The 7,958-nt window shown below is 39.9% G+C and overlaps 1 long non-coding RNA gene across 1 annotated transcript; it reads left to right on the top strand.

Moving 5' to 3' along the window:
* Positions 1-844: 844 nt before the first annotated feature.
* LOC117090378 lies at positions 845-1,984 on the top strand. Its single transcript, XR_004439983.1, has 2 exons — positions 845-998; positions 1,658-1,984. It is a non-coding gene; the product is annotated as an uncharacterized LOC117090378 (long non-coding RNA).
* Positions 1,985-7,958: the final 5,974 nt, after the last annotated feature.

Genomic DNA, 7,958 nt, shown 5'->3' with positions numbered 1-7,958 from the left:
CCAGTCTCCATTCTGATTAGTGGGTACTTGTTCAGCACAAGTATTAAATAGTATGAATAACAACCCGATTGCTGGCATTATTTCAAATCTATCTTTACCATGATGGCATGAGATTAAGGGCAAGGGCTGTACTTTATTCATCCTACTTCCAGGGACTGGTATGATATCCTCATATAGTTGTGCCCCTTATATGTTTGATGAAATGAACAAAATGTAGACAGTCTTTATAATTATTCTTTCTAAAACAGAATTACTTTTATCTAAATAATTATGAAATTTTCCTGATCTGTACCAAAATTATCATCAGCCTGTTTAATGATTGAAGCTACACTATGGATTTGGTAAGTTCAGAGGTCAGGTATAGTAACCTCTAGTTTGGGTAATTTCATGACTTTTCCTTCTTTGAACCTGGGTGGGAAAAGCCTGGACTTTGAAATCAGACAAATCTGAAATTGAATCGAGAGCAATCTCTTAAACCTATGAGACTTTGGTAAGCTATTTAACCTCTCTGAGATCTATTTCTTCTTTTTCAAAATGGAGAAATGGATACTTCCCTCACCGAGTTGTTATGAGAACAAGTAAAACCATGTATTTAAGGACATGGCATATAATCCCCCATGAACAGTAAGCTTTTTAACCTACTTGGAACTAATTTAAGTTAGTAGAGAAGCTTTCTATTCTGAACAGCAATCTCTCCAATCAAAAGAGAGGAGGAAAAGGCAGATAAAGCATATATTTCCTGGAAGCATTCTGTAGCAGTGTACATAAGACATCACAATGGACTGCATACCTGTTATTATGAGCCAATGCTGACTGTGCTGCTGAGAAATGGTCACATGGCCAGGGTTATGTACTAGGGATAAACTAAAGGCCCTGGGCAGTGCTTTGTCAAATAGGAACTACTATTGTTTTATCTCCAAAGCAGCTGTGTTTAAAACATCTGGATTCATTTTCAGTGGAGGCATCTCTTTTGCTGATAAAATATGAGGAGCAACAAGGTAATGTAGTTGGCAAGTCAGCTGTCAAGATTGGTAATGTTATCATAGTTATGTTGTTGCTCTGACTCTTTGAACCTATTAGGATTAGGAAAAGTGATTCTGAGACAAGAAGTTGAGCACCCCTAAATCACGGAATTTAATAATGAAGCCCTTATGTGTCAAATACATTACTCTTTTGATTAAACTTCATTATCATAGGTATCCAATTCTGACATAAAACTGACAAAAATAATTGATATTATGAAGAGTTAAATCTAGGTTAGAAAATACACACTTGTGTGTTGCTTAATGATGGGTATATGTTCTAGTTCTGAGAGATGCATCATTGGGTGATTTTGGTTGTGCAAACATCACAAGTGTAGTTATGCAAACCTAGACGGTATGGCCTACCACACAGCTAGTCTATATGGGATAGCCTATTGCCCCAGGCTACAAACCTGTATAGCATGTTACTGTGCTGAATACTGCAGGCAACTGTAACACAATCTAAGTATTTGTGTATCTAAACATAGAAAGACTACAGTCAAAATGTAATATAATGTTATGGGACCACTGTCATATTCGAAGTGCGTCATTGATCGAAAGATCATTATGCAGGACTTGGTTATATTTACTTTTATTTACACCTGACTTCCTTTATTCCTCTACTTCTATCAAAGCCTGGTCTCATCGGTCCCACAGCCAACAGGTCTGAAATCTTTCTTCACTGAGGAAGAGGAAGACTATATGGTAACCCATCTGAATTTTCAAGATCTAACTAGGATGCCAGAGTGAACAAAAGAAGAATTCCAGGCAAGATCTTGGTGTGGTTTCTTCCCTTCACCTCCAAGTACTGTCTGCTTCACATATTCTACAGCCACAAATAACCCTGTCTATGTATCTGTGTCAACAGAGCACAGTCGTGACAGGGGATATTATGAAAAGCTGACTTCCAAGCTTATCATCCTATGATGTAATAATTAAATTAAATCAGCTATTATTTTTCATACCTGTTAATCAGTAAATTGCACACAAAGTTATAACTCACTTTAGATAAGTCTGTCTCCAAATGGTGATCTTGCTCAGAAGCCTATAAAGAACCAAACAAAACATTTAGATCATGAGAAAAGTGGAATATTCAATAGGAGACCTCAAAGTGCAGAAACATTAAAACTTCATGGGCTCGGAATAAGTTTCTGGAAGTTGCAGAGGGCTTCTCATGAAACCACACATCTAGAAAATTTTTTTAAAAAAATATGACAACCTAAATTTTGTATTTAAATAAGACTGTCAATATTCTATAAGCAGAGTTATGTGAAAAATCATCTATATTTGATTTACATAATCATTTTTATAGTATCCGTTAATTACAGAATTTTAGAATTAGGAGATAGTTTGCAATGCTAACTTTGAAATGTGCACCAAACCTATACCGGAAAACCTTTGTCACATAATATATAATAAGTTATTTAAACAGTTTTATTTATTTATTTATTTATTTATTTATTATTTATTTATTGAGACGGAGTCTTGCTCTGTTGCCCAGGCTGGAGTGCAGTGGCCAGATCTCAGCTCACTGCAAGCTCCACCTCCCGGGTTCACGCCATTCTCCTGCCTCAGCCTCCCGAGTAGCTGGGACTACAGGCGCTCGCCACATCGCTCGGCTAGTTTTTTTGTATTTTTTAGTAGAGACGGGGTTTCACCGGGTTAGCCAGGATGGTCTCGATCTCCTGACCTCATGATCCGCCCATCTGGACCTCCCAAAATGCTGGGATTACAGGCTTGAGCCACCCACCCAGCCTATTTATTTATTTATTAGAGAGTAGGTCTCACTATGTTGTCCAGGCTGGAGTGCAGTGGCATGATCATGGCTTACTACCTCCGGGGCTCAAATGATCCTCCTGCCTCAGCCTTCTGAGTAGCTGAGACTACAGGTTCATGCCACTATGCCTGGATAATTTTTTTAAAAAATTTTAGTAGAGCCAAGGTCTCACTATGTTGCCCAGGTGGGTCTTGAACTGCTGAGCTCAAGCAATCCTCATTCCTTCTGCCTCCCAGGCAACCACACCCAGCCAAAACTATCTTTAGCCAATATAGGAACACAGATTTTATTTTTACCCTTTTTAGTCCCCTTGCTCCTCTTTGAGATATCATATCTCATTCTTAAATGTGCCTTGAATTTCCCCGTATCTTTTTGAATCTCAGTGATTGAATTCTAATATTTTGTCCTTGTAATCTTGTACCTGGGTTAATGCACCAGCCTCTGCTGGTAGAAGGAGCCACAAGTGCAGAGATCTGAGATAGGACCTGGCAAAGAGCCTAGCAAGGCTGGGAGAGGGAGCAAAGAGAGTGATGGGGACGGGCTTAGACAGTGATAAGAGATGAGTGAGAAGCGATGGAGAGGCCAGAGCCTCAGGGTCTTATCAGTACAGCGGGAGGACTTTGGCTTTCCTCTGAGAGAGAAAGAAAATCACAAGCCAGGGAACCTTGAGCCAACGAGTGTCACGATCTGGCTTGTGTCTTTAAAGGACTACTTTGGCTTCTGTGTTGAAATTAAGAGAATAAGAAGCAGAGAGACCAGAGAAGATGAGACTGCTTCCATCATCGAGGGAGAGCCTATGGCACCAATCTCCAGAATGTGTCGATGGAAGTGATGGGATGTGTTCGGACTCTGGAAATAGTCTGAAAGCAAGGCTGGTAGAATTTTCCAGCAGCTTAGATATGAAGTGTAAGAGGAAAAGAGAAGACAAGATGATTCCAGGGATTTAGACCTGAGCAATGTGAGGAATTGAGCTGCCAATTTATATATATCAATAATATATGTGATTAATATATATGATGTATACAATGTATTTATGATTTTTCTCACTTAAAATACAATTGAAACAATCAAAAATTAACTGTGAGGTAGGCTAACTGGTTGACCCAAGGTTGTTTTACTAAGAAGGGACAAGCTTGGCCTTGAGCACTGCTCAGTGTAACCACTGAACCTGTTCTCTTCAAGCTATGGCACATCAGCTCCTACACACACCTTTAGTTTTTGGTCAGCAAAAATCCCATGTGATATTTTGACTTTCAAGAATTGACTTCTAATGCACAGATTTTATATGCTTGAGGACATTTTATAGACCTAATCAGGTATGCAGAATCCGGTTTGCCAGCTCTACTCCAGAACTCCAGAACTCCAAGTCTCCCACCTTGCAAACGTGACTACTGTAATGCTTTGCCAAATAGTAAAGAAACGCATTTTAACATCTGGTTTGACATCTGCAAAGAATGATTCCCTTTAAAATACAACTAACAGGGTTAAAACTTATTTGGAGACTTAAGGAACATAAAATTGTAGCTTCAAAGTCGATTATATCATGATGGTATTATTTGCATTTGTTTTCTTTTAGCCACCTGGAAAATGTATATTTTCATCATAGAGTGGGGTCTAATGCCTATTCAGTAAGGAATATTTTTCTTTGGCTGAAAAATACAAATTTGGCCCTAGATGTGAGTTCTAAAATATTTTATATATTTATATCATATTTTTGAACTTTCTTTGTATCAAAAGAAATACTAGTTGAAACACCTCTCAAGTAAAACGGATTATACTTGCTGAAAGCATTACTGGTTTTTATTTAAGTTGCTGATTTTTTAATAAAGGGTCTGACCTTGAGGACCGCTGCCAGTTGGCAGAAAGCACAGAGGAGATGAGAAGAGAGTCTGGGGCCAAAATAAACACCTGAGTCTGACAGTTGCGTCCCATGGATTCTTTCATGTGTCTGTGAGACATTCAGGGTCTTGAATTTGAACATTCTTTCATAAAGGCTCACCCTCAGCAAATTCTCTGCTATTCCAGTTTCATTGGCAGTCTAAAAAACCTGGCAGCATCCTTGGGTTCTGCTTGTTAAGACTTGTGAAATACTATGGACTTGGGCTACAACCTTCAGCTGAATTTAGATGTAGGAAATTAGCAATTACAAAGTGTTCTTTGTGCCAAAAATCACATGCTGCTGCGATTACCTTACTCTGTGATGAAACAGGTCATTTTAATCCTTTGTAGTAGATGGAACATTATGTACTTGACCAACCAAAAGGAAAAAACTTCTTAACTCAAGGGAGATATTTTCAGCAACCACATGTAGGCTTATGTACATAATAGGAAAAGTAATCCTTTTCCCCCTAGGTAAAACCTTTTAAAGTAATTTTGAAATGCAATTGGCAAAACCCTCTTCACTTTAATAAAAAAACTTTGTAAATTTGCCAAAGTTTAATACCAACAGACCACAGTAAACTAGGTTTCCAACAGCCAGCTGAAAAGATGTGATGTCTAATTAGGAAACTGTGTTTTACCTGACCTTTAAGTTATTGCCTCAATTATCTTTTTTCATTGGTGAGTTATGCATGGCTGGGGTGACACAAGGTTGTTCATTTTTTTTGTGATGTTGATTAGCATGGGTGATTTGTATGATTAGTGAATCCAAGAATTCTATAGCTGAATGAGATCACAAACATTAGCTAGTTCAACTTTCATATTTTACAGATGAAGAAACTGAGTCACAGAGGATGAACTCACTTGCACTCAGTCATTGGTCCCACTGGTGACAATTAGGTCTGGAATTCAGTTTTCCCATCTCACTGTCTTGAGGAGAAGGAAAAGGCCCAGTGTTCTATGTCATTTGGATGTTGGTGTCTCCCTTTCTACTTGTAAGGGTTGTCTAAACCTTTGGAGGTAAAGCACTAGGGGAAGGGTAGTGTCAAAGGCAGTAGACTTTATACAGTAAAAGTACTATTTTGATTTTTTTTCTTGTTTTAATATTTTTTTTCCCTTCCATTTGTTTTATGATGAAAATTCCCCATGGTGATACCTCTACCTACTCAGCTACTCAAGCTAAAAACCGAAAACCATCACCCCATCCACTAGATCACCAACTCTGAACCACTCTGCTGCCTAAACAGCTCCCAGATCCTGCTTCCCTTTCCATTCTCACCAACGCTGCCTTCATGCAGCCCTTGTTATCTCCCTCTGAAATATTGCAGTAGTCTTTTTATTGGTCTCCCTTGCTTCCAATGTCTTATTTCTTTTTTTTTTTTTTTTTTTGAGACGGAGTCTTCCTCTGCCACCCAGGCTGGAGTGCAGTGGCCGGATCTCAGCTCACTGCAAGCTCCGCCTCCCGGGTTTACGCCATTCTCCTGCCTCAGCCTCCCGAGTAGCTGGGACTACAGGCGCCCGCCTCATCGCCCGGCTAGTTTCTTGTATTTTTAAGTAGAGACAGGGTTTCACCGTATTAGCCAGGATGGTCTCGATCTCCTGACCTCGTGATCCGCCCGTCTCGGCCTCCCAAAGTGCTGGGATTACAGGCTTGAGCCACCGCGCCCGGCCCCAATGTCTTATTTCTTAGTAGCAAAAAGTGCCAGTTGTCCTCCACTTTCATTTTTTCTCCTCCCAGTTTACCTTGCCTTTGGGTGTGACCATGTGACCAAGTGCTGGCCAATGGAAGGTAGGTTGAAAAGTCATGCGGCACTTTCTGAAGATCTTCTCGGAAAGACCATTGGCAGGCACACTTTGCCCTCTTTTGCTCTGTCCCTGCTTAAGCTTGCTGCATGGACTGTGGATACTGCCCTCCTAGACATTAGATTGGGACTGACATGGCAAGCAACAATATAGGAAGGGACTGAGTCTCTCATATGATGGTGAACTGGATCTCTGGACTAGCTTTTTAAAGCAGTGAGTTACTGTCAGTCAAGCCAATCCTAACACTGACTGTACAGCTAGTGATCTAAATTCCACAACATCTTGAAGGTTATATTCCTAAAACACAAATTCCTTGACAAACCACATAGCATGCCCTTCGTGACCTGACTTAAGACTTCCCTGTGGCTTCCTCTCTCTTCAGGCTTCCCCTTGTGATTAAAGCTCCAGCAGCATTGAACCACATGTAGTTCCCTTAACCCATTGTAAGCTCTGGCTTTTGCCCATCCTGTTTCTCTTGGCTGGAAAGTTTCTATTCAATGTTTTAAAACCATCTTGGACGGCTCCTTCTTCTGTAATGTCATTTCTTAACACACAGAACTCTAATAGAGTGAATTTCTCTCGCCTCTATGTGATTTTCACCTGTTCTTGCTTCTATTATTGCCCTTGTACTCTATGTTGTCTATACATATGTCTTCTTCCTGGACTATTTTCTGTGTCAGTTCGTTCTATTATTACTATAAAGAAATACTGGAGGCTGGGTAATTTGTAAGGAGAAGAGGTCTAATTGACTCACTGTTCTGCAAGCTGTGCAGGAAGCATGGTGCCAGTATCTGCTCAGCTTCCAGGGAGGCCTCAGGGAGCTTCTGCTCACAGCAGAAAGGGAAGCAGGAGCAGGCATATCATATGGCGAGTGCAGGAGCAAGAGAGAGGTGGGAGGGTGCCACACATTTTTAAACAACCAGATCTCATGATCACTCACTCACTCTTGTGAGGACAGCACCAACAGGATGGTGCTAAACCACTGGTGAGAAATCTGCCCCCCATCATCCAGTCACCTCCCAACGGGCCCCACCTTCAACACTGGGGATTACATCCCAACAAGAGATTTGGAGAGGGCATCCAACTATATCGACTACGAATCCATTGAAGAAGAAATCACTATTTTTTTTCTTCTTTCTTCCTTTTTAATGGTTAAGGGAGGGCATACTGCCTAGGCCCTCAATAATTGTTTGTTGAACTGAAGTAATATGAATTAAATTCAGACCGTATTTTAGGAAAGATCAGAAACAAGAAAGCTAGGTGAATATCAGTAAATTTTTTAAAAAATTAACTCACTTATATATAATTGGCAATGTTCTTGGGCCCTAATTATTAATATTTACCAAGCACCATGGTCTTGGGCAGCAAATTTGTTTACTTATAACTTATCTAGTTGTTTCATACTAAGAACCGGAAGTTCTTCTAAGGTATATAGTTAGGCTATTGGTATTAAGGAAAAAAGAAAATAAAAGAACTGG

The sequence above is a fragment of the Trachypithecus francoisi genome, unplaced genomic scaffold (assembly GCF_009764315.1).
Source record: "Trachypithecus francoisi isolate TF-2019V2 unplaced genomic scaffold, Tfra_2.0 Lachesis_group11, whole genome shotgun sequence".
In the NCBI taxonomy this organism is placed as follows: Eukaryota; Metazoa; Chordata; class Mammalia; order Primates; family Cercopithecidae; genus Trachypithecus; species Trachypithecus francoisi.
Note: the sequence above shows the minus strand (reverse complement) of the source record. Positions and strands in the feature narration are given on the sequence as shown.